Source organism: Pongo pygmaeus, chromosome 3, assembly GCF_028885625.2.
Source record: "Pongo pygmaeus isolate AG05252 chromosome 3, NHGRI_mPonPyg2-v2.0_pri, whole genome shotgun sequence".
Taxonomy (NCBI): domain Eukaryota; kingdom Metazoa; phylum Chordata; class Mammalia; order Primates; family Hominidae; genus Pongo; species Pongo pygmaeus.
In genome coordinates this window covers 169,468,747-169,494,150 of record NC_072376.2, presented here as the reverse complement: position 1 = coordinate 169,494,150, position 25,404 = coordinate 169,468,747, and the positions used below count along the sequence as shown (strand labels likewise).

Here is a 25,404-nt window from a genome sequence, read left to right as displayed (position 1 = left end):
CTGTGCTTGGGATGCGTCTATATAGAAATGGGCTGCCAGAACAAACAAACAAAAATGATAATACAAACAAAATGAAAACAATATAAAAACAAAATAATAATAATAGTGTGGGCTGGGTTCCACATGATAATATTCCAGTCCAGTTTACAGGGTTATGTATTATATACGTACATAATATTGTGCATTTTTCTAATAATTATTGAATAACTATGCTATTATTGAATAATTATATTCTAATGATTATTATTTTAAATAATTATTTTCTATAATAATATAAATCAAATAGCAGTATGTATTAGTTTCCTATTGTCGCTGTAACAAACCACCACAAATTTAGTGGCTTAAATTACACAAATTTATGATCTTACAGTGCCAGAGGGCAGAAGTCTGAAATAGGTCTTACTGACTAAAATCAATGATCGGGCAAAGCATGTTTCTTCTAGAGGCGGCAGGGGAGACTCTACTTCCTTGCCTTTTCCAGATTCTAGAGGTTGCTTGCATTCCTTAGCTTAAGACTTCTTCCTCTATTTTCAAAGACCACCATCTCAACCTGTGCTTTCATAAGCATCTGTCTCTGACTATGACTTTGTTGCCTCCTTTTTATACCTTCCTTATGATTATATTTGGATCACCTAGACAATTCCATCTCAAAAGTCTTCATCACATCTGCAAAGTCTGTTTTACCATGTAAGGGACTATACTCACAGGCTCTAGAGAAAAGCACAGGAACATTTTTAGTGGGGACAGGAGAGTATTCTCTACCATGCAGAAAAGCACTTACTAATTCATGTATGGGTTTATTTGCTAATATCAGTTCTTCTAAAAAAGCTAATCCCCTATTCTTATGTTCTTTATTGTGTTTTACTTTTTAGTGGGTCTGGATACACATTCAGTGTACCTTTTGGAGCAACAAAATCAGCTTTCTTGATCTAGGAAAGATTTCTGTTATTTTTCTTGCCCCTACCGTCTGTTCTGTCTATTACTTTTCTATCCTTGAGTTCTTACCACTTTTTAAATTTGATTGTGTCCATTTTTCATCTGTATTTCATACAATATCTGTTCTCAAAGAATTCTTTATCTGTGGGCTGGATATTTTCCATGTGCCCCCTCAGGTCTACATGGAACCATTGTTACTTTATCTCTCTCCATCCTCACTTTACCTGGGGAGGCTGAAGATTATGAAGCATATCCATGGGCTTCTCACTCTCTGGCTTCAGGAGATCTGAGGTAGGGAGCAGAATGAGAGCAGGGTGCATATGACCCAGCTCCCTCTCTCAATGAGCCCCAGGCCTCAGTGTGCAATTTCCTCCCTTCAGATTCAAATGCTCAGTCCCTTCACTTGTCCCTTCAGGTTTAGCAGGAGTGTGGCTGCTTCTGCTTCCCGGATTGATGCTCTATCTCTTGGGCTTCCCCTATCTTCACACATTTGTAAATAGCCCTTTAGAAAATACACTCTCCTTGAATTATTCCGAGTGCCATTTTTCTTTCCATGAGAACCATTTCCCATTTTCTAATTTGTTAATCTTAATTTCTTGCAGTATCCAATTTGTTATTGATTGACTCCACTGCAGATTGTATTCATCAATCTTTTTTTATCTTCGTATAGTCTTAGTATTTCCTAAGTCTTAGATTTTTTCCATATTACGTAATACTTTCAGACATCATTGGTTTCTTAATTTGAGAAAAAATTAAATTATTTTCAAAAAAAATTTTTATCCTTAGGCATTACTCTAATGTCCCAAAAGAAAATTATCCTTTAAAAATAATGTATCCTTTTACCTATCTGATGATTTTTCTATTTTCTTGTGCTCACAGTGAGAGTGTATGCTTTCCCCATATTGAATGCTGAAACAGAATCTGACCAACAGTCCAAATCCCTCAGGCCAAGATGAAGTTTTATTGAAAAAGTTTAAATTTAGCATAAGTTATCTTGACTATTTAATGGTTTCTTGGGGGATTTCTTACGAGGAAGACGGAGACAGCCACATTTGTAGTTAACAACTTCTCTTTGCCAAAGGGGATAATTTAAAATGTTTCATGTGAGAGCCAAAGACAGTCACAACAGTGTCCCCACTTTTCACACTTTTCACCTGGAAATGGCCTTTATTACGTCAATGGATTGAAAGTCACTCTTCTTGCTGCATTTTCTCCACTTGGTGCAGACTCTGTCACAGGAACACTTTCCAGAGTGGTAGCCAGAATGTGAGGCTCCCTTCAAATGTTTCAAGGGCCGTGCCAGCCTCCAGCATTTACTTCTTGGCCTTAGCATTCTTCTGAACTCAATCGGAGAGTATTTGTTAATTTCAACATTTCTGTTTGTTTATTTATTATTAATTCCCAGTGTCACTGCATTATATTTGTGATATATAGTATAAGTAATTTGTTTTGAAATTTACTTGAGTGTTATTTTTAATGCCGAATAAACAGATGTTTTGTATGACGTAATCAGAACATTTACATTTTATCTCCCATTTGATAAATCTTTTTCCAGTTTTTCTTTTTTTTTCCCCCTTGGATAAAATATAGAGTAAGTTCCATAAATTTTCTGGTACTAAAATTTTCCATGATTTTGGTCCTCCCCAAAATATCTGTTCAAGAATTAAAGTGTTGGCTGGGTGCAGTGGCTCACACCTGTAATCCCAGCATTTTGGGAGGCCGAGGCAGGAGGATAACCTGAGATTAGGAGTTTGAGACCAGCCTGGCCAACATGGTGAAACCCCGTCTTTACTAAAAATACAAAAATTAGCTGGGTGTGGTAGCATGCACCTGTAATCCCAGCTACTTGGGAGGCTGAGGCAGGAGAATTGCTTGAACCCAGGAGATGAAGGTTGCAGTGAGCCAAGATCACAGCCACTGCACTCCAGCCTGGCAACAGAGTGAGATTCTGTCTCAAAAAAATAATAAAATAAGATAAAATAAAATAAAGTGTCAAGACTCATACTGGTCAAAACTTCCAAATTCATGTTAAGATAAATATTCTTTCCAACTATCTATGGAGATATCAAAATATATACATAAGACTATCATTGCCTTTGACTTGTCCTGAAGCAAAATTACCCTTGGTACAGTTTATATAATATGTAGAATATGTTAATTCAGGGTTACATGACTTTAACTATCAACAACAATTATTTGAACACCTCTAAATATATTTCCCCAAATGCATTATATAATATTCAAATTCTTGAAATTATTTTCTTTTGCTTATTTGGAAATAAAACTTCTTAAACAAGTCAGACAATTCAAGTTGTTTTTAAAATCAATATTTATGCTGACATTCTCTTACATTTATTAGGAAAATTTCATTAACACATTCTTTTGTACGATCAAGGACAATTTATTATTTTCCTGGTGAGTCCTGGTCTTCCTTCTTACAATGTGTCACAGTTCATCCCTCTCTCAAGTTCCTGCTTAACTTTTCTTCTGTGATTTAACTTCTCATGTCTGCGTTCAGTTCTTCCATTTTCTCCATGATTTTACTCTGTCTTGGAAGAGTTTTTAAAATATAGAAAAGAAGAAAGGAGATAAAAGCATTTAATTTACTAATTTACACACACACACACAATTTTATTTTATTTTAAAATCTCTCCCCTGCCTTTTGTTTTGTTTTGTTTTGTTTTGTTTTTTTTGAGACAGAGTCTCACTCTGTTGCCCTGGCTGGAGTGCAGTGATGCAATCTCATCTCCCTGCAACCTCCACTTCCCAGGTTTCAGTGATTCTCCTGCCTCAGTCTCCTCAGTAGGGGAGTTACAGGAGTGCACCACCACACCCATCTAATTTTTGTATTTTTAGTAGAGACAGGATTTCACCGTGTTGGCCATTGACTGAAAAAAAGACGTTTATTTTTTATTTGAACTAACGTACATTTACAGTAGCCAAGGTTACTGACGTCAGGTGATTCACCCACTTTGGCCTCCCAAAGTGCTGGGAGTACAGGTGTGAGCCACCGCACCCAGCCAAAATTTCACCTTTTTTTCTAATCCTGTCTATGAATCCTATCTTTTGAGGTTCATTGCTTTTTTTTTTTTTTTTACAAAAAAGATCTGGAAAAAGTCTAGACATAAACATTTCTATAAAGAGGAAGATTTAGGGACCTCACATAAAACTTATACAGCTACAGGAAGCTTCTTGCAGCTACAGAATCACTTTTTGCTTTATAGAGTGTGATTCTATTTACTTCATTCAAGACTTCAAGATTTATTTTTAATCTGATTCGCCTATTGAGAGCAATGCAATATTTAACCAGCCTCTGATTTCCTGATCTTTTTCCTCCCATGCTTCTGAAGATTCCCAGATGTATGCACAGCAGGCTCTGACATCCTGTTAGAGACGTTAATATATTTCACCCTTGCAAGTTGTCCTTTATGACTGCTCCTCCATTCAGGTATTAAAGAGTTCCCTACTATGCTGTAACCTTGGCTACTCTAAATTTACGTTAGTTCAAATCATGTCTTTTTTTTTTAGACAAAGTGTATGCACCTTGTCTTCAGCTTTCAAGGAGGCTGTCATATAACACCAGAGAAAGATGGCAACTTTATGTGAAACACATGGTGAGCCCCCAACACTGGCCAATTAATGACCAGAATGCAAAGCAATTTAAACAAGGAGGGAAATAAGCTCTAGTGTCTAAAGGAAAACAAAACAAAATAAAACAGTGAGAATAAAATTACAAGAATTAAAACCCAAAAAGTAGTTTCTCAAAGCTTCAACAAAAAAAATGATAATAATAATACTTCCACTTGTCATGAAAGTAAAAGCCTATGAAAGCTCTCATCTAGAAATCTGAAAGTGGACTGTGGACCACAGGGGAAAAGATGTTGCAACTGAGAGCATCTATAAGGTATCAAAATATTGACCTTTCCTTCTTTCCTTGCAGAGCAATGAATTAGGAGAGATTATTTGTGCAAAGGTAAATTTGAGAGCAGATTTGAAGATAATGTCTTAGAATCATAATCTGTTGTAACTGAAAGAATATAGAGGTAATTCAATAAAATCTAAAAGAGAAATTTTACAAAAGAGATAACTTATATATTCATTATGAATTTATATTAAAGGTATGTTCATCATAGACTATGTCTTACTCCCATTTTTGTCCCTTAATCTTTAATATTTGCTCCTCATAAAAATGTAGGGAATACATTCTTTCTGTTCTACAACATTTTTAACTATGCCTATAGAGACAAGGCCCTGAGATTAGGAGTTCGAGACCAGCCTGGCCAACATGGTGAAACCCCGTCTTTACTTTTTTTCAAAAAGTATGCCACCTTGTTAAACTTTTTAAGGTCAAATTCTTCCAAATTGAGGAAAATTTTAAAACTTAGAAAAATATCCGGTTATCCATTTACTAAAGCTATAGATCTGGTTTTTCAGACTATTTTATAATAAAATAATTTAAAATCTTTTACTTTTTTCCGGCTCAGAAACATTATACCTATAAATTTGGAAAAGACAAAATATGTATGAAGCAGAGTTAAAAATCATCCCTCATTCAACAATTTGGTCACTTACGCTTCTTAGAATCATTTTCTATATACAGATTTGTAACATACCCTGTGATTTTAGCAATATTTTAAGGAATTTTTGTCCTCTTAAATATTCAGTTTATTTTGATAACTGTATAACATTTTATCATATAGATATATATCCTAGTATGTGTGTATATGTATGTGTCTATATTACAGCCACCATCATTTAATTTCAGGAATTAGTTATAAGTAATATACTTAAACATTTTTACATAAAGGCCTTTCCCTAAATTAAAAAATTTATTTAGGATAGATGCCTATAAGTGTCCAATACATACTAACATTTTTAAAGGTCACTTTCCCCCCAATAATTATTGCCAGTTTTTGCTCTTCCACTTGTATGTAAAACTACCTGCCTCACTTCAAATCTGCCAGCAGTGAATTTTTTTAGGTGATCTTATCAGGCAAGATCAGGCCAGACAGTCATTGATTAATTCATAAAACCAATTAAAGTGGAAATCATTAAAAATATACGAACGTGTTTTATAATTTCTGTAATTCCAAATGTGCATCTGTGAATTAATTTGCCTCCCTTTTGATTTAGAACCAAGCGCTTTTCTTTAATTTACCAATTTGCTATTACTTTTCTTGCATATACCACACTCACCTTGCGTCACTCTAATTTTCTGTTTCTATTTTTTAAGTGAAGCAAGAACCAAGGACCCTTGTAAAGCAATCAGACGCCTGTAATCCCAGCACTTTGAGAGGCCAAGGCAGGTAGATCATAAGGTCAGGAGATCGAGACCATCCTGGCTAACACGGTAAAACCCTGTGTCCATTACAAATACAGAAAAAAATTTAGCCGGGCGTCGTGGCACGCGCCACGGGAGGTGGAGGCAGGAGAATCGCTTGAACCCTGGAGGCGCACATTTCAGTAAGCCAAGATCGTACCACTGCACTCCAGCCTGGGCAACAGAGTGAGACTCTGTCTCAAAAAAAAAAAAGTAATCAGAGTGTAGAATTCTTCAGAACTTTAAAGAAAATTTTTACTTTCTCTTCTTTTGTTGTCTTATCCAGATTTAATTTGACATAACTATTTTTGGGAGTCCCTCTTACACTTTTCAAAGCATATAACTTCTTTTTTATGAAAATAGCAACTTTCTTCTTTCAATTTGAGTTTATTGATTTGGGTATTATTTAGTTAAAATGCATCAGTTTGACGTCAAACTGAAAATATCACTTTTTTAGGAAAAAATAAGTGAAAAGACTGACGGAGCATGGACTACAAGGTGCTAGAAGCAATTCAATATTTTTCATACATATTATTTCATTTTTATGTTCCCAATATATTTTTGAAGGGCATATTCCCATTTTACAGACATTTAATCTTAAATTCAAAGAGTTTAGATAACTTTGCCAAAATAATAATCTAGAAAGTATCTGAATTGAGATTAAAATGTAGATGTGATTTATCCCAAAGTATAGAAAATGTATCTATGCTTCTAAATTACACTATTATGTCAACATATTTAAATACTTATCAATGGATTCCAACTAACTTTATAAACTTTTCTCTAGTGATACAACAAATAGCATTTTGAATCAGGTAATCTTTTGAATAAATAAAGAGTATGAATAGTTTTTTCTTGTTCAAGGAAATGCATTTTATCATTTTTTTGGAAATAATTTCAAACTCACAAAATGTTGCGAAAATAAAACCGCACTAAGAGCACCTGTATACTCTTTAAAGTGATTCACCTGTTGTTTACATTTTACCTCCATTGCCTTATCATTTGCATTTTCTCTATCTCTATCAATATATGATACAAACTTTTCCAAACTACTTAAATGGAACTAATATTAATTATGGCCTTTACCACCAATTACTTTTGTGTGTATGAGAATAGGAATATTCTCTTACATAACCACGGTAGAGTAATCAATGTTACAAATTTATATTGATATATTAATACCTTTAACTAATCTGTTTATATTCCAGTTTTGTTAGTTGATGTAATAATGTCATTTTCATTGGTTTCCTTCTTCCACTATGAGATTCAGTCCAGGATCAGTAGAGTTAGATATTATATTTAGTTGTTATTTCTCCTTAGCTCCCTTTAATCTGGAACATTTACATAACCTTTCTTTATCTTTTATGACATTGACATTTTAAAGAATACAGTCTCCCCAGCCTTTTGTTTTTGAATAAAATATTCATCATTCCATGTTTTCCAATGCCTTCTCATGCTTATATTTTGATTATTCATTCAGGATGGCCTCTGCAAGTGTTGTATAGGTGCTGTTGATTATCTGATCAAGGTGTTGCCTGTTTTTTCCACTGTATAATTACGTTGCTTTTCTTCCCTGCCTCAACTGCAACTAGAAGCAGTCTCTGAGCTACAGTATGTCGGTGAAAATGTTATTAACATTTTCATCTAGATTTATTATCCATTGATAATGGTCCTCTGATCCAATCATATTATAATTATTGTGAAGTGATGATTAATCAATCATCCTGTCTTCCACATTTACCATTCACCCCTTAGCATTCTGCTATTGGCAAAAGATGTCCCTCTTTATCAACTATCTATCTATCTATCTATCTATCTATCTATCTATCTATCTATCTATCATCTATCCATTTATTCATTCATTTTTTACAGGCATGGATATGTAAGTACCTATATCTTCAGTGATTTAAAATGTGTCATTATTCTTAATGATTTTGGTGTTCATATCATCCCAGATTTGGTTAATAGTAGCAAATTAAATGTTCACTTTGTGTTCCTGTGATACGTATATTTTAAATCACTTTATATTCTGTGGAGTAATAGAATACACTAGGCTTATCTTATGCATGCCCTGCCCCAGCCCCAGCAAAAAACCCTGGATCATATTAGTCAAAAATGGTATCAAAGACCAAGCTCTGGGCACAAGGTGTGCTCATTGATACTGGGCTGTGTTCACTTCTTAACAGCAGCCAGAACTAGGAACTGTATTCATGAATATAAATGTATTTGCAAATATAAAACACTTATAAATATATAAAACCACGCATATATACCTATGTACACAAACACACATACTTGAGAAATCTCACACATACAAATTGTAATAGTAATGATTTCATATCAATAGCTCCAATTCCAATCCATTCCCACAGTGTTTTCTTTCTTGCGCTCACTCATTCCATATTTGTGTGTCCCTTTAAGAAGTACTTTTGTTAATGAACTGTTTTGGTGATCTTTTGAAAAATTTAAAAGCTATATCACCTTTTTATTAGTGATTATATAAGGGCATATAGTACACGCATACATATATGCATGTAAGTTGTATGTATTGTAAGCAGATGTAAAGCTAATGTAGGAGAGGAAAAGAAAAAAAATAAAACCATACTGCAGTAAGATGATATCTTTATCAGCATCAGTGAAGAAATATCTTTTAATGATATTAGCTAAGTAGCTCCAAAATACCTGAGTAGCTCCAAAAATACCATAATGCCTGCCTGCCCATGACTGGCCATCAGGTAAAATGTAGTCTTGTGACACCTTGGTCCACTTACCAGTATCCTCATCTTCCTCTTCATAAAGTAGTTCTTGGCCCCTCTGGTTGACAGTTGATGGTTTTGAGACAAAAAAACAAAATGAATTACTTTTGTGGGATAAGAAGACTGATTTTAATGCTTTCTGTAAAAGGTTGAGAGGGTAGTTGGAACAAGGCACTGCTGCAACGGTGGGGAAAAATAAGTAACAACATAGAACTATAGTAGATCTTGTCTGAAAAAAAATCCCAGATCTTGGCTGATATTAATAAATGGGAAATATTTGATATAAAAAAGTCATTTAAATTTGTTGTGATACACTTATGTTGTTTAATTTATAGTATAGTAACTTAAGCAATTAAAATGTTATAGCCTGGATTGTATATACATTTATATTCTTCATGCATCATTTATAGCAATTATTCCTAGTTTTCTGGAGTAGTTGGGGGTCAGTAAGTGTGAAATAATTTAATTTTTTAGTCTTCCTTGGGTCCAGATGGCACACTCTTAAGTTTACCCACCAAAGAAAAATCTTTAAGTAAAGCCTTTAAAAGAAAGTACAATAGGATCAGAAACCTACTGACTAGAGCACAATGCTATAAAAAGGCACAAAACCCTTTTCCATTACTATTAAACAAAAAGGATACAAAATTCTCCTGCAAAAATCATTGAAAACAACTGAAGGTATTTGTATGTTAATGATAACATGAGACAGAAAGGAACATCACCTTATTTTGTATGTCTGTGTTTAAGAAGATAAATAGATGTTGTCTTAGTTCATTTTATGTTGCTTATTAACAGAATACCTGATAGTAGGTAATTTTTAAAGAAAATAAATTCATTTCTTATAGTTATGGAGGGTGAGAAGTTCCAGGTTGAGGGGCACATCTGGTGAGAGCCTTCTTCCTTGTGGGGGACTGTCTGCAGCGTCCTTAGTCAGCTCAGGCCATCACATAGCAAGGAGGCTGGGAGTGCTAGCTTAGGCTTCTCTTCCTCTTCTTATTAACCAATTCCACTCTCATGATAACACATTAATCCATTAACCCATTAATCCATTAATCCATGAATGGATGAATCCATTCATGAAGGCCCTGCCTCTTAAAGGTCCTATCTCTCAATACTGCCACATTGGGGATAAAATTTCTACGTAAGCTTTGGAGAGGACAACTATTCAAACCATAGCAGACATACGTGTTACATACATGATAAAGAAGGGGACTATGGCCTTCCATAAAAAATGATTTCTGAACAAAGTAAGCTAGTACATGAGGAATGATAGGACAATATTCAGTCAAATCTACTTTATAATCTTGACTTATTCATAAGGAATGAGAATATGCCAACTCATTACACCTCATTTCCCTTTCTTTTTCATGTTTTTCAAATCCCTTTTTTTCCAAGGCCAATCCTAGAGAAAACTGTGCTTTATGATATCCTAGTATGATATAAATATTCCAAAATCAGTTGATTAAAATTAATTATTTTAGAATAAGAATGAGACAATATGTCAGTTTTTCTTAGTTACTTATTGAAAGCATTTATATACCATTTTTAATACTGTGCCAAGTAAAAAGACATGGTTCCCACCAACAAAGACTAGTGAAGAAAGTTATCAAGTCAACAGATACTTAAAATATAGGGTACTCAGTGTTACAATATTGACTTATATGTTCCTAATGGAAGACACTGGATTGGCAACCAAGCCAGACTTGGGGTATCAAGAAAGCCATCTTAGATGATGTGAGGTCTAACCAGGAGTCGAGGGAGGAGGAGCCACAGGGCTGTGGAGATGTCATAAGCAGGAACCTAAAGGAAGGGAGGCAAAAGGTGATGGCAGCCAACACCGAAATAGTGTGGCTTCCTCTAAGACAGAAGTAAGCATCATTCTTTCATTTCAACAGGAACCAAGACAACAGAGGAGCCATTTAGGAGCTCTAGGGCATTCTTACTTGGTGACATGTTTTTTCACCTTCCATATACATTGAAAAATGTGAATTGAACTGATACTGGCTCAATCTAGATTTTAAATTTCGTTATATGTGGGAACAAACATTTTTCTCCATCCTCAAAATTCTTCAAGTGTTGGTTGTTCCATATTCATAAGACGACTTATAATAATGCCCCAGTTATATGACTTCTAATGATATTTAATTCATCAAAACATTATCAGCAATTGAATTTGATGCACATAGATGTCACTTGTTACATCAACATTTCTATTTTTCCTAATCTGAGATAATAGTTCACCAAAATCAAGGTTCCTAACTTGCAATGCGTGACATGTGATGACTATTGAGGGTATTTCATAGTCCTTAGATTTTGTGTTCTAAGTTTCCTTAATGAGATCCCAAATGACTTCTATTAGTTGATCACTCCCCAAGATTGAATACATTTTCTTGGGTTAAAATAAATTTTCTTGGGTTCTCCTTCACGCTTAATGAATGAAAATTTCTGAAATCTGAGAACATTTCTCTTCTGCTTTTGGATACTTTGTTCAAATTAACATTTGATTAAGGCCCTGATAAAATCTCTACATGATTTAGTGATGAGCCTGGATAATGTGTTTGTTGTCTTTCTCCCCCACTGATATGTAAGTTTAGGCAAGTTCTTTGTGTGGTTTGTTCACTGTAATCCAAGTAAGTATAATAATGCCTGGCATATACTCAAGATATGCTTGTTGAATGTATTTAAATGAATATTTTCCTATAATTCATTGTCTTCTACCTTGTTTTGGTTTGATGTTTAGTAGGATTCTGTAAACATTTATCAGAGCCTGTTCCTATTGAGAATGTGAGCAGGTTTGTCTGTGATTTCCTCTAACTAGAAGAAAGCAGGAAAATAAAAATGAAGAGAAAAATCCTGTACTAAATAATTTATGTGCTGCAAAAAATAAACACTTAATTGACAGTGGCTTACACAGTTTTAAGGACATAGATTTTGCATAAATCCTCTGATTTAAAGAAGAGACAATAATAAGCAATAATAAGAATGCTTACATTTGCTCAGAAGTTAAGTTACGAAAAACACTTGATAAAAGCCACCTACCCTGCATTGGTTATTCCACCAAGGCCTTGTCATGACTCCCTGAGGCATAAACATGCAGAATCTTCTTTATCGTACCAATTCTGATTATGGTAAATTTTACATCTGAATTAAAAGAGAAGAAACAAGGGCATGTAGGGTGGATTGAATTGCTGATCCCAATCCTTCCCCCTTCCCTGCATCTATAGTCTGCTATATGATTTTGTAGTTCTTCACACAACTGTTGAAGTGGATATTTTGTCGCTTGACTTGGGCTTATCTAAATGATTTGTTTTAGTAAGTGGGATCTTAGCAGATGTGATAGGAACAGGCAGTTGATATATGCTTGTAGGTTGTCATGTCCTTTTGAGTCTCTGCCACTGTCATGAAAAGAATGGGCTACAGCTTGTCCAGTGGCTGAGAGAAGATGAGACATACACAGGGTAGAGCCACTTGGCCGGTCTGCCATGTGAAGCACCGTGAAACCACCCCAGCCAGCAGAGCTTACAACCAAGCAGTCCTAGCTGATCTGCAAATGTGTGGGAATAACACTTCTTTTTGCTTTTTACTGAGGCTTTGTGGTTATAAGCAATTGTTAACTGATAGCTGAAGTAACTTTTTAAAAACAATAATTTGCTGAATGCTTAATATATGCTACACACTGTTCTAGACACCAGATAGTCAACTATGAATAAAAATGATACAAACTTTGTCTCCATTAAGCTTACATTAGAGCTGAGGAGACAGACAGTATACAATTTTAAAAATGACAAATCTCATGTCATTTGGGTAAATGGAGCAGGGGAAAGGTTTATGTAGCTTGCGACAGATGAGGCTCTTTGTTAAGTGGGGTTCCTTTGGGATTTCTTCCACCTGACACATTCTTCCCCTAAATGTCTTCTATGAGTGTCCTAGATTCTTTGAACCTTAGTTCAAATGTTATCTTCTTAATGACTTCCATTCACCTCACCCGAAACAATCCGTATCCTCGTTTTCTACCTAATTTTTTTTCTATACCTCTTGCCACCTTCTAGCATACAGCGTTGTACATTTATTCAGTTAGTTAGTTGGCTATGTCAGTCTTTCCCACTAGATTGAAAACTCCAAGAGAGCAGAGACTTTCTGTTTTAGGTCACTGATACATCCACATCACCTAGTACAGTGCCTACCACATAGTAGTTGATCAATGAATATATTATTGAATGAATTAGTTAACAATAGTTCACTTCTCTGGTATTCATCATTTTTTTTCATTTGCTGTTAAACTTTCCCTATATCCTACTATTTTTGGAGTATAAACTTGTAAAGTACAGTTAAGAAAAAGGTTAAAAATGATTTTTAGTAGACCTCTTGTCTTTATATTATTATGCACACAGCAAAAAGTCTTGACTTGGGCAAATGGATATTTTAACAGCTTTGAGTTTGTACATATTATAAGAGGTTTTCTCTTGTTTCACTTATAAATGCACAAAAAGCTAACTTATAATATGTATAGATAATACCTTTTATTATAATACTCTAAAATAAAACGTTATATTTAATAATATATATAAAGGATTCACTCTCCACCTATATTCTATTATGAAAGCCTTATAAGAACATCAATAGTTCACTGCATTTGTAAGTAATCAATTTATTATTCCCTGACATTTAAATTATACTTAAGGGGATTAACTTTTAAATTAAATATTGACATATTAATGTCAAAAAAGGCATGCATTATCCACAAAAACAATTCTGAAATTACTTTCAGAGAATGTTAATTACTGCCAGGAAGAATAAAACTCAATTTTAGAAAATGTTTCTGCTGTGTTCAGAAATTTTAGATTTTAAGGGTATTTAAAAATCTATGATTTGTTGCTTGAGGCTGAACCATTTCTTTTAAAATTCAGATGACATATTTTTAAATTGTTATATTGTTGATCAAGATTACCTATTAGTGACAGGGATCTGAGAAAAGGAGAAACAACTTTCAGTGTTTTGTGATGTGAGGGGTAATTTTATGTGTCAACCACAGGGTCACTGGGTGCCAAGACATTTGGTCAAACATTATTCTGGTTTCTATGTGGGGATGCTTCTGGATGAGATTAACAGTTTAATTGGTAAACTGAGCAAAGCAGATTGCCCTCTGTAATGTGAGTGGGCCTCATCTAATCAACCAAAGAACTGAATAGAACAAAAAGACCGGGTAAGAGATACCTCCTCCTGCCTGACTGATAGAGCTGGGAAATTGATCTTTCTTGCCTTTGGACTCACACCAAAACATTGGTTCTTCCTTGGTCAGAAGCCAGTCAGCTTTTGAACTGGAACTGATACTTTCAGCTCTTGTGCTATTTAGGCCTTTAGACTCAGACTGGAACTTGCACCATTGTTTCTCTTGGTTCTCAGGCCTTTGAACTTGGACTGAAACTACACCATTCACTTTCCTTGATCTCTGGCTTGCTGGCTAAGATTATGGGACTTAGCCTCCATAATTGCATGAACCAATTCCTTGTAGTAGATCTCTCCCTATGTCTCTCTCTCTCTCTACACACACACAGACACACATTCTGTTGCTTCTGTTTCTCTGCAGCACCCTAATATTTATGGATTCCAAATTTTAATTTTATGAATTGCTTTTTCCCATTTGTGCATTATTTGTACCAAAACTCAAATGTTGAACAACCACAGCATTATTTTCTCAGCAAGACCTTCTTTTATTTATTTTCAGTAATTCATTTAACCACAAAAGAAAGAAAAGTAATTAAACTAGTCATTATTAATTTGGACTATTTTCTTGTAAATTTTTTCAGAAGTGAAATACACTTACCAAGACCTTTCTGAACTTAAAGTTCAGATCATTTTTCCTCTTCTAGCCTTATAACTCCACTCTTTGAACAAATGAACACTCTAGTATCTTATTTATTTTTGTGTGTTCTGTAGTCTCTATCACCTTTATTTCCCTGTTGTCTTAGTATTAAATGAAAATACCTGGGTAAAATGAGGAAAAGATCTTAGCGCTGAGCTACAACAGGACCTCTGAACAATCTGCTGCATGAAATTCTCACAGCCCAAGAAAAAACATAGTGGGTAAAAACCTAGGAAGAAAAAGAGAAATGAGATGACAGAAACAGGCTGGAGTGATGTGCTTCAAAGAAGGAGAAAGAGACCACGAGCCAAGGACCTTAGGCAGCTCTAGTAGATGGAAAACACAAGGAAGTAGATTATTCTCTGAAGCCTCTAGAAGGAATGTAGCCTCGCCAACACCTGCGCTGATTTACCTCCATTATCTCATTTAGTCATTCCTATAAGATGGATGCAAATACAAAACACAAAATTTGTATTTTGCTGATGAAAAATCTGAGACAGTCTTGCTCAAATTTACACAGCTGGTCAGTGTAGAGTTGCCCAGTCTGCCTACAGATGCTACACATTATCACAGCTTTTTGACACCATTAGCACGATTAAATCCACATTTACAATTGAAGAAACAGGTTTGATGTATTTCATTAATGTGCCCAGCGTTACCTAGCCATAAGCAGAAGAGTTGAGCTTGTAGCTAAGACATTTCTACTCCAGAGTCACTCTTAATCATTACTCCATGCTACCTCTTCATTTAGGTATTTTTCTCTGGGAAGAGAAATTAGTGACATTTGACCTGTAATTGGTGACATTAATGAAATTGACTTGTAATTCTAAGACACATTTTATATTTCCTAACTGGTTAAGTTAGTTCCTAATGAGAAAAAACTGAACAAACTATTTATTTATTTATTTATGAGACAGAGTCTCACTCTGTCACCCAGGCTAAAGTGCAGTGGTATGATAAAAAGTTCATTAGGTGGGGGAAAAAACAGGAGAAATACTAATAACGTCACTTCTGTACTTTAGTTAATAGTAATGTAACAGTGTTAATTGTGAAGGTCTTGCCAAAAAAATGCATAACTTCATTTTCATCATGAGAAAGCATCAGGCAAACCAAAAGTAAGGGACATTCTACAGAGTAACTCATTAGTACTCTTCAATTAAATGGCTTATTAGTACTCTTCATTGGAATGGCAATTATTGAAAAGACAAAATACTACAAGTGTTCATGAGGATATGGAGATATGTGTCATAATTGGACAATGGTAATTCAAAATGCTTATCTTAGGAGAGGCTGGGTGTGAAGTATATGAGAACTCTCTGTACTATTTGTGCAACTTTTCTGTAAGTCTAAAATTAGTTGAATATAAAAGTTAAAAAAGAAACACTTCAAAAAACCCCCAAACGCATTATTAATGAATTATGGAGATAATTTCTTTCTTAATGCTACCTTTCTTACAGCAAGGGAACTAATGAACTAAAAGGCTTCTGCACAGCAAAGGAAAGAATCAACAGAGTGACAAGACAACCTATGGAAGGGAAGAAAATATTTGCAAACCACATACCTGTTAAGGGGTTAATACCCAAAATATATAAGGCACTCAAACAACTCAATAGTGAAAAACAAAAAAAATTCAATTAAAAAATTGGCAAAAGACCTACATAGACATTCCTTAAAAGAAGATATACAAATGACCAACACGTTTTTAAAAATGCTCAACACTTGTTCATGAGGGTATGGATTAAAGGACACCCTTGCAAACTGATGGCGGGAATGTAAATTAGTACATCCATTATGTGAAACAGTATGGGGGTTTCTCAAAAATATAAAAACAGAACTAACATATGATCCAGCAATTCCACTTCTGGGTGTATATTGAAAGGAAAAGAAATCTGCATGCCAAAGAGATATCTATATTCCCATATTCATTGCAACATTATTCACAATAGACAAGATATGGAAGCAACTTGTGTCCATAGACGAATAAGTGGATATAGAAAATGTGGTATACGGTTGATTCTTGACCAACACAGGAGTTAAGGGATTCAATCCTCCATGCAGTTGAAAATCCACATATAACTTTTGACTCCCCACAAACTTAACTACTAATAACCTACTGTTGACCAGAAGCCTTACTGATAACATACATTGCCAATTAACATATATTTTGTATGCTTTAAATATATTATGTACTGTATTCTTACAATAAATTAACCTACAGAAAAGAAAATTTTGTTAAGAAAACAATAAGAAAGATAAAATATATTTACTATCCAGTAAGTGGAAGTGAATCATCCTAAAACTCTTTATTCTCATCATCTTCTGATTGACTAGGCTGAGGAGGAAGAAGAAGGAGGATTGGTTTTATAATCTCAGGGGTAGCAAAGGCAGAAAAAAATTCATGTGTAAGTAGACCCATGCAGTTCAAACCCATGTTCTTCAAGGGTAAACTATATATGTAGATATTTATACATACATAAGTGAGTGTGTATATAAATATATATAGTATATAATAGAATATTATTCAGTAAAAAAATAAAACCTTGCCATTTGAGACATGATGAACCTGAAGAACATTATGCTAAGTAAAACAATCAGACACAGAAAAAAAATTTGTATGATCTCATTTATATGTGGAATATTTACAAAGGTCATAAAAGCATAAAAATTCATAAAAGTAGTAACAGTCATAAAATCAAGCAGCCGAGGGTAGAACATTCATTGTGTGGCACTGGGAGAGGGGGATGGGATGGGGAGATGTAGGTAAAAGGGTGCAAAGTTTCATTTAGACAGGACGAATAAATTCTTGAGATCTTTTGTACAGCATGGTAAGTACAGTTAATAATGATGTATTTATACTTGAGAACTACTAAGAAAGTAAATCTTAAATATTCTCATCACAAAAAAAGATAACTGTGTGAAGGGATGGATATATTAATGAGCTTTATTGTGGTAATCATTTCATGATGTATATGTGTGTGTATATATATAAGTGTGTGTTTATATATACACATCACATTGTACACTATGGACATATGCCATTTTTATTTGTCAATTATACCTCGATAAAGCTGAGGAAAAAAAACAAATCTATAAATTAGAGAAAGCACTAAGCAAGCAGGACAATCAAGAGAGAACTGTGCTTTCGGAGAGATATGTAATTTTGTCCATATAAGTGCGTTTAAGTTTCTGTTAGTCACATTAAAATATTTTTAAAAATGTCCCACAGCATGAGTCTAGAGCTAAGCGCCAATGGGCCAGCCATGAAGCCAGAGCCAATTCCACACCAGTGGCATTTGGAATTTAAAAAGGAAAGAATAGATTTGAGAAGAATTTCAGTGTTTAAAACTAAGTCAGAGATTTTCAGATTTTGCACTGGAAAGAGTCTTAGAAGTTGTCATAGGTAGAAAGATACAGGGCTTTTATTAAAATGTATAAAGAATTAAAAACAAAAAAGACACTTGGCATGACTACTTCCATACATGTTGTGTGTCTTATATCACTTTTGGACCTTCTCTCCTTATTGTCTCTTCCACCAGAATGTTCGTGTCAGAACATTCCAGAGGTGTTGAATATGGACACAGCCACTTTAATGTGCTCTGCTTTATTACATCAAATAGTCTTTTTTTTTCCTTCATTGTCATTTTAATTCCAGAGATGTAGAGCAATTTGGATGTCTAATCTAGGAAAAGGTATGAACAACCTTTATTAGTCTTAAGTTGGCAAAGGAAGGGGTGAATTATTACTATGTAAAGGAGTGTTATCTACTTAATTCTCCCTCAGAAATCATAGTTCAATAAACATTACCAAATAATGATAATATTATGACTATTATAATACTGGGTCACATTTTGAACTAATTTTGAGGTATTTTGACTACTTTTAATTATTCTTTATATTTCCAAAGTTGCAATGCAATGCAAAAAAATCTGCTCTCTATGTATCCTCCTCTCAATAACTGGTTTTCTTTTTCAAGTAATTCTTGTAGCCACACAATCACCAGGTTTTCTGTCCTACAGCCCACACACTAAGAGCTTCCTGTTATATTTTGCTGTAGAACGCTCTATCTCTAGCTCCGTGAAGAAGCATCACTACTGCTTCAATTCTTCTGCTCTTTCTTTAATGTCTATGCTGCTGATTAATGATTGATTTACTTTAGAAGTGGTATGGGAAATACCCAAGGATACAAGGAGTTCTTCACTCTAGTTTATTTTGTGCCATTAGAACATAAGGGTAGTTAAATAACTCTTGAAAGAAAGAAAAGATACTCAGAATATATTTTTTAAGACTTTACATAGTTTTAGTTGAATTAAAGATTACATTGGGCTTATTCTCAGTCAACCAACAATTTACTAAAATCATGAAAGCTAGTGGCTCTCTTTCCTTGGGACTTGCTAAACTAATATGTTTTCATATGATCCAAGGAACCTCTTCTTTGGAAGAAAAGATCTCTTTTCCTGGATCCTGTGCTGATCTATAAACATTATCTGGGACATCACCTCTAAACAACTACCAGATTTAGCGACAAATCCTTGATTCTCATTCTTGAATACTTTGCATACTTTTATACTTGGTTCACACTGGTACATGCTAACAAAAATTATGCAATTATTTTTGCAGTAATTTCTATAAAGCTATTTTTCTTTTCGTCCTAGATTACTAATTTCCAACACTCCACAATAAGAAAATCTTGGCCACATGAATTCCTGGACATCAACAGCCCAGTTTCCAAAGTACAGTTGTGTCTTCAATAAGTGTTTATTGAATTAATGGACAAATAACGTATCTACTTTCCAAGTTCAATGAGTATCACCTCTGATACTAACCTTATTTCCTGCAGTGGTAGAAATTGATTCTCCATAACTAATTTTTCAGTGTATCAGTTATCCTTGCTAGGTTATGCCATAGTAACAAATAATCTCAAAGTCTCAGTGCGATTCATATATATAAGTTTGTCACAATTGTTATACAATGGCTCAATGCTGTCTGTCACTCGACTTCAATATTCTCCAGTAGGACCCAGGCTAAAGGAATAGCCACTGTGTAGGACAGTTTTCTGCAGCACAACAAAAACAGCAATTGAAGAACCACTTGATATTGTACAAAACTTCTCTGAAATAGCACACATCATTCCTGATATTTTTTGCCCCAAAACTACTCTTTGCTCGAGACTGACATTCTGTAAGGATGGACTCACTAGGAGAGGAGACACTTTGACAATATTATGATCTACCACAGTGGCTCTCTTGATTTAAAAAAAAAAAATTTACATTTCTTTCTATGCACATAAAACATACTCACTCCCTTTCCAATGCTGTTAACTCAAAAGTCCCAGTTCCAGGATACTGTGATAATCTCAACATTGTCTCTGAGTGGATCCTTTTTATCTGTAGATCCATGAACTATAAAGAGAAATTATCTGCTTACTGCCACACCAACAAAAACAGGGGTTGAACAAATCCAGAAAACCACAATTAACACTCCTTTTCAGAAAGGGGAACAATGAAGGCACAGGGCCATGCCTAGTACACAGCACTTCTGTGATCCCACTGGAAAGATAATACAGCCCTGCCTTAAGGTGGGTAATGTTTTTTAATTAAGCTCCATTTCTGCTCCCTGAAAGCAGCTCCTAAATCCATAGTTCTCTATGCTCTTCATTTCACCTTCTGAAGGCTATTATTCACCTGTGGAAGGGGGAATCCCACAGTCCACTTTAAGTCTTGGACAGCTTTCACAGACAAGTGATTCTTTTGACAGTGATACCATCTCAAAAACTTAGCTGAGTTTTTATCTATGTGAATCCAGTCATTTCTATGTGCCTCAATAACCACACTCACAATTCTCTGCAATGTGTGACTTAATTACAGGTCTATTAAATTTTTCAAGTTATAGACAGTCCCATGCATTGCTTTTCTAACTTTGCATAATGATATTTTATTTCTTTTTCAGTGACAATCTCCCTTTAATATGCTGAAATTAAAATATTGAATTATTAAGATTAATACTAATCACGTCTTGTATTAAAAAGCATAAGAATAGCAAAGAAAGGGGAAAAAGTAAATAGATAAAAAATAAATACATGTAAAAGCAAAGAGTGAAAGCATGTATCTCCCTTAGTTCTGATTTCTGCAACTGAGCACAAGTTTATAGTCAGAATTTATAACATCTGTCTTCCACTACCCACTCTTTAGCTTCAGGCAGCGTCTTAGCTTGAGAAATGATCTCAACTTTCTTACTTTGTTAGGTGGCCTAAACTTTCAGTCCTCAAGTGCTGCATCAGTATTGGTCTTGCTTTTTTGGCTTTCTATATTTTACCATTAATTTTTACCACTGGATTTGCAAGTATTATTAAGTGTCCTGAAAATCCTCTGAGTTCCACACCAGTCAGAATAGCAACCTTTTTATTGCCTGTTGGCAAAACTATGAACAGAGGTTAGCTCTATGTTATGACATTATGATTGAAATACATTTTGTGTGTGATTTCACATGCCTTTTTTTCCCCTTTGAGCATATAGAAACTATTTAATTTGAAGAAAAGTGTTTTAAAATAATACACTACTACAGAATGAGTCATCAGTAAAGAGTGAAGAAAACACAATGTTGCAAATATAGTAATTTATCAGTCCAGCTCCTCCTCATTGTCCACACCTCCTGCTAATATTGAGTCTCATTCCACCACTAAGCTGCTCTGTGGATGGTGCATCCTCAGCCCCTCCTGCACCTCACTCCTCTCTCGGCCCCAGGCCCTTCCCAGATTTGCTTGGGCTACATAACAAATAGTATTTTTATTTTTGTATTCAAAAACAATGTTAGACCGGATTTTAGAGAAGTACTTTACTATGAATACCAATTTGAACAAGTAGAAAAGGAAAGTTTTTAAGGAAACTGACATAATTGAATGCATGCATTTTTATCTCATAAATAAGGTTCATAAATGGTAGAGAAAAGTATCTACTTTATAAATAAAACAAGAATATCAAAAGGACATTGGCAGTAATCTAACTAGGTTATGGTCATCTATGTGGTACTGGATCCACATCCTGCATCTAACTTAATAACTCTGTGACTTAGAGTAGGTTGCTTAACATTTGCCCTTCACTTTTACCTTCCATGAAAATTGAATAACAGCTACACCTATGCCATGGGGTTTTAAAACATGAATACAAGAGGCTGGGTGTGGTGGCACACACCAGTAGTCCTAGCAACTCAGGAGGTGGGAGGATCTCTTGAGACTAGGAGTTCAAGACCAGCCTGGGCAACATAACAAGACTCCATCTCAAAAAACAAACAAATGAACAAACAAAAAAACAAATAAAGCAAAAAAAAAAAAAAAATCATGAGAACATTTATACACATAATAAAAGAGTTCAGAAAACATGACTGCACAAAGTGAGCACTTTACAAACGTTATCTATTGTTAGGTTTGATGATCAAAGTCAGAAACCTGCATCTTTTTAGGAATGTAAATTGGTTTGCTCAGGGCTTATTAGTATTCTCTTAATCACAATACTGTACTCTCTGGATAAGACATCTCAACATATTCAAAGAGGAACACTGTGAAAATTACTGCTAAACTAGTCCATGATGAAATATTTAGAGGTAAGATAAAGTGTTCTGGAAACTTGATTTAGAATGCACAATAGCTTAAGAGCATGATACAAAGCTTCCTTTTCTTCCTTCTAACGCTTGCTGTTTTCTTTCACAGGATGGAACAGAACTGACCCACTAAGATCTGTACTGGCTCAAGGGTAGTTGAGAAACAGGTGACATCCCATGTGTCACCATGTCAAGGATTGAAATGAAGCTTTATCTTGTGAGCCTGAAGCACATGCAGACATGGGCTAGTTAATGTGCAAGTCCTTTGCTGTTTAGATTGTGCAGATGAAAGACTAGGGGTATGTAAAAGTTAAGGATTGGGCCAAGGGTTAGTGTTGACTCAGTTTATTTGGCTATTTAACTTTATCATAAAGATTACAAAATAACTTTTTCCTGTCATCAATCCACAGTAAAATGATAGCACAGAATGATTACTTTTAAAAATGTTTCATTTTCTCCCTCAAGATGAGCCTTGACTCTTGGAATGCTATTATTTAATACATATCCTTAACTCTTCATCAGACTATAATAAACTTAATTTACAAGTCTTTTTAATTTTTTAATTGAAATCGTTCTTCAACTATTCCTCTCCTTTGATCCTCAGTAATCATCTAGCCATTCATCTTTATGACCCCAGCCTCACTTTGCAATGCCTTGTGGAATTCCAAAGTGACACAGCCCAGTCTCCTCAGAACATTCAGTTCTGTAGCCAGAGGCCTGCTGCTTCTTTTGTTCAAAAAATGTCAGACACTTTTTTCAAGATCCAGTTAAAATTATTCTCTTTTAAAAACCCTTTAGGGAACAGTTACTTTTTGTTCAGACTTGTTTATTTAATTTCTTTCCTACCAATCCCTCGATTTCTTCGACATTTGTATCCAATCTCTCTTTCTAGGGGCTGTAGGTAGCAAAGAGAACTGTATGGTTGAGAGTTCTTACCATATCAAGCCGACTTTTCTCACATTTCTAATGTGTTAATTTTCTGGCTTGGGAAATTAAAGCAAAATAAAGTATTATGTTTCCACTTCTGCTAATTCGTTTACATTTCTTTAAATGAAATCACATCCAAAGCCCTTTATATCAATAGCTTCAGGACGAGGTCTCAAAACGATGAAGGAGGAAATGAGGGGGAAAATAAAGTGAAAATATTGTTAAACAAACAAAAACCTTCAGAGGAGAAGGAGGAAGACAGGTAGGGAAAAGGAGAAATATCCTTCATACTTTCCCACAAAGAGGCCTTAATAACAAATAAATCATAGTAATGCTAACAATAGCTACACCAAAGTTGAATGGCAAACAACATCTAAAACTCAGGATTAACTTAAAAGTGATGTTAATAATTGCTATTGCGAAGCCACACTCGAGTGGTGGTGTGGTTTGGCTCTCTGTCTCCACTCAAATCTCATGTTGAGTTGTAATTCCCAGTGTTGGAGTAGGAACCAGGTGGGAGGTCACTGGATCACAGGGCTGAATTTTCCCAATGCTGCTCTCATGATCATGAGTGAGTGCTCATGAGACCTGATGGTTTAAAAGTTTGTAGCACTTCTGCCCTCACTCTCTCTCTCTCCTGCTCCACCACGGTAAGACGTGCTTGCTTCCCCTTTGCCTTCCGTCATGATTGTGATGCAGAATTTTGTTTCCTTATCTCAGTTAATCTGGGTTCTTGTCTCATGACCAGGAAGAACTAGGCACACAGGCACGCTGAAGGGTGAGGAGGATGGAATTTATTTAAGTGAAAGGAAAGGTCTCAGCAAAGAGAGGGGGTTCTGCAAGCAGTTTTCCACCTCACAAATTGAATACCAGGGGCACCACACACAAGTTGAAGAGACTACGCTTCGCCCCTGCATAAGTCATGAATTCCTGGTGGCTCCACCCCTTTACCCCAATGCACATGGGTCTCCTGTGCAAGTCCAGCCATGCCCCGTGTATAGGTTCCCTTATCTGGACAAAATATCTGATATAAACATTTATGGGGCATGAGAGATTCTCCAGGGAATCTTTCCTATCTGCCTAGTCCTTTGTTGGCCTTCTGCCTCTATCAACTCTAAGTTTTCTGTGGACCCCAGACATGCATCCTTTTAAGCCTGTGGAACTGTGAGTCAATCAAAACTCTTTTCTTCATAAATCACCCAGTCTCAAGTAGTTCATTATAGCACTGTGCAAATGAAATAATACAGAAAATTGTTACCAGGAGAGTGGGGTCATTGCCATAAATATACCTGAAAATGTGGAAGCAACTTTGGAACTGGAGAACACACAGAGGTTAGGACAGTTTGGAAGGCTCAGAAGAAGAATGGGAGATGTGGGAAAGTTTGGAACTTCCTAGAGACTTGTTGAATGGTTTTGACCAAAATGCTGATAGTGATATGGACACTGAAGTCCAGGCTGATGTGGTCTCAGATGGAGAAGAGGAATTTATTGGGAACTGGAGAAAATATCGCTTTTGCCGTGCTTTAGAAAAGAAATTGATGGCATTTTGTCCCTGCCCTGGAGATCTGTGGACTTTGAACTTGTGAGAGATTATTTAGGGTATCTGGCTGAAGAAATTTCTAAGTAGCAAAGCATTCAAGATGTAGCCTAGCTATTTGTAAAATTGTACACTCATATGCATGAACAAAGAAATTATTTGAAACTGGAACTTATATTTAAAAGAAAAACAGCATAAAAGTTTAAAAAATATGTAGCCTGGCCAGAAATACGTAGGCTCTCCAGAAAACCCATTTTCTGGAGAAAAATTCAAGACTGCTGCAGGAATTTGCATAAGTAAAAAGGAGCATAATTTTAATAGCCAAGAAAATGGAGAAAATGTCTCCAGGCATTTCAGAGACCTTCATGGAAGCCCCTTTCATAACAGGTCCAGAGGTCGAGAAGGGAAAAATAGTTTTGTGGGCCAGGCCCAGTGCTGAAATGCTCTCTGCAGCCTCTGGACATGGTGCCCT

The 25,404-nt window shown here is 35.2% G+C and overlaps 1 long non-coding RNA gene across 2 annotated transcripts in view; it reads right to left on the bottom strand.

Annotated features, from left to right (window-relative positions):
* Window positions 1-1,883: 1,883 nt before the first annotated feature.
* Window positions 1,884-25,404, bottom strand: part of LOC129035487 (uncharacterized) — a 116,489-nt gene continuing 92,968 nt past the window's right edge. The window contains exons 3-5 of one of the 2 annotated variants that reach the window (XR_010125984.1): window positions 12,052-12,153; window positions 9,028-9,070; window positions 1,884-3,485 (exon numbers count right to left, since the gene is read on the bottom strand). This is a non-coding gene — a long non-coding RNA (uncharacterized LOC129035487). The remainder of the gene's footprint in view (window positions 3,486-9,027; window positions 9,071-12,051; window positions 12,154-25,404) is intronic. The other variant, XR_008502202.1, reaches the window with a different exon arrangement.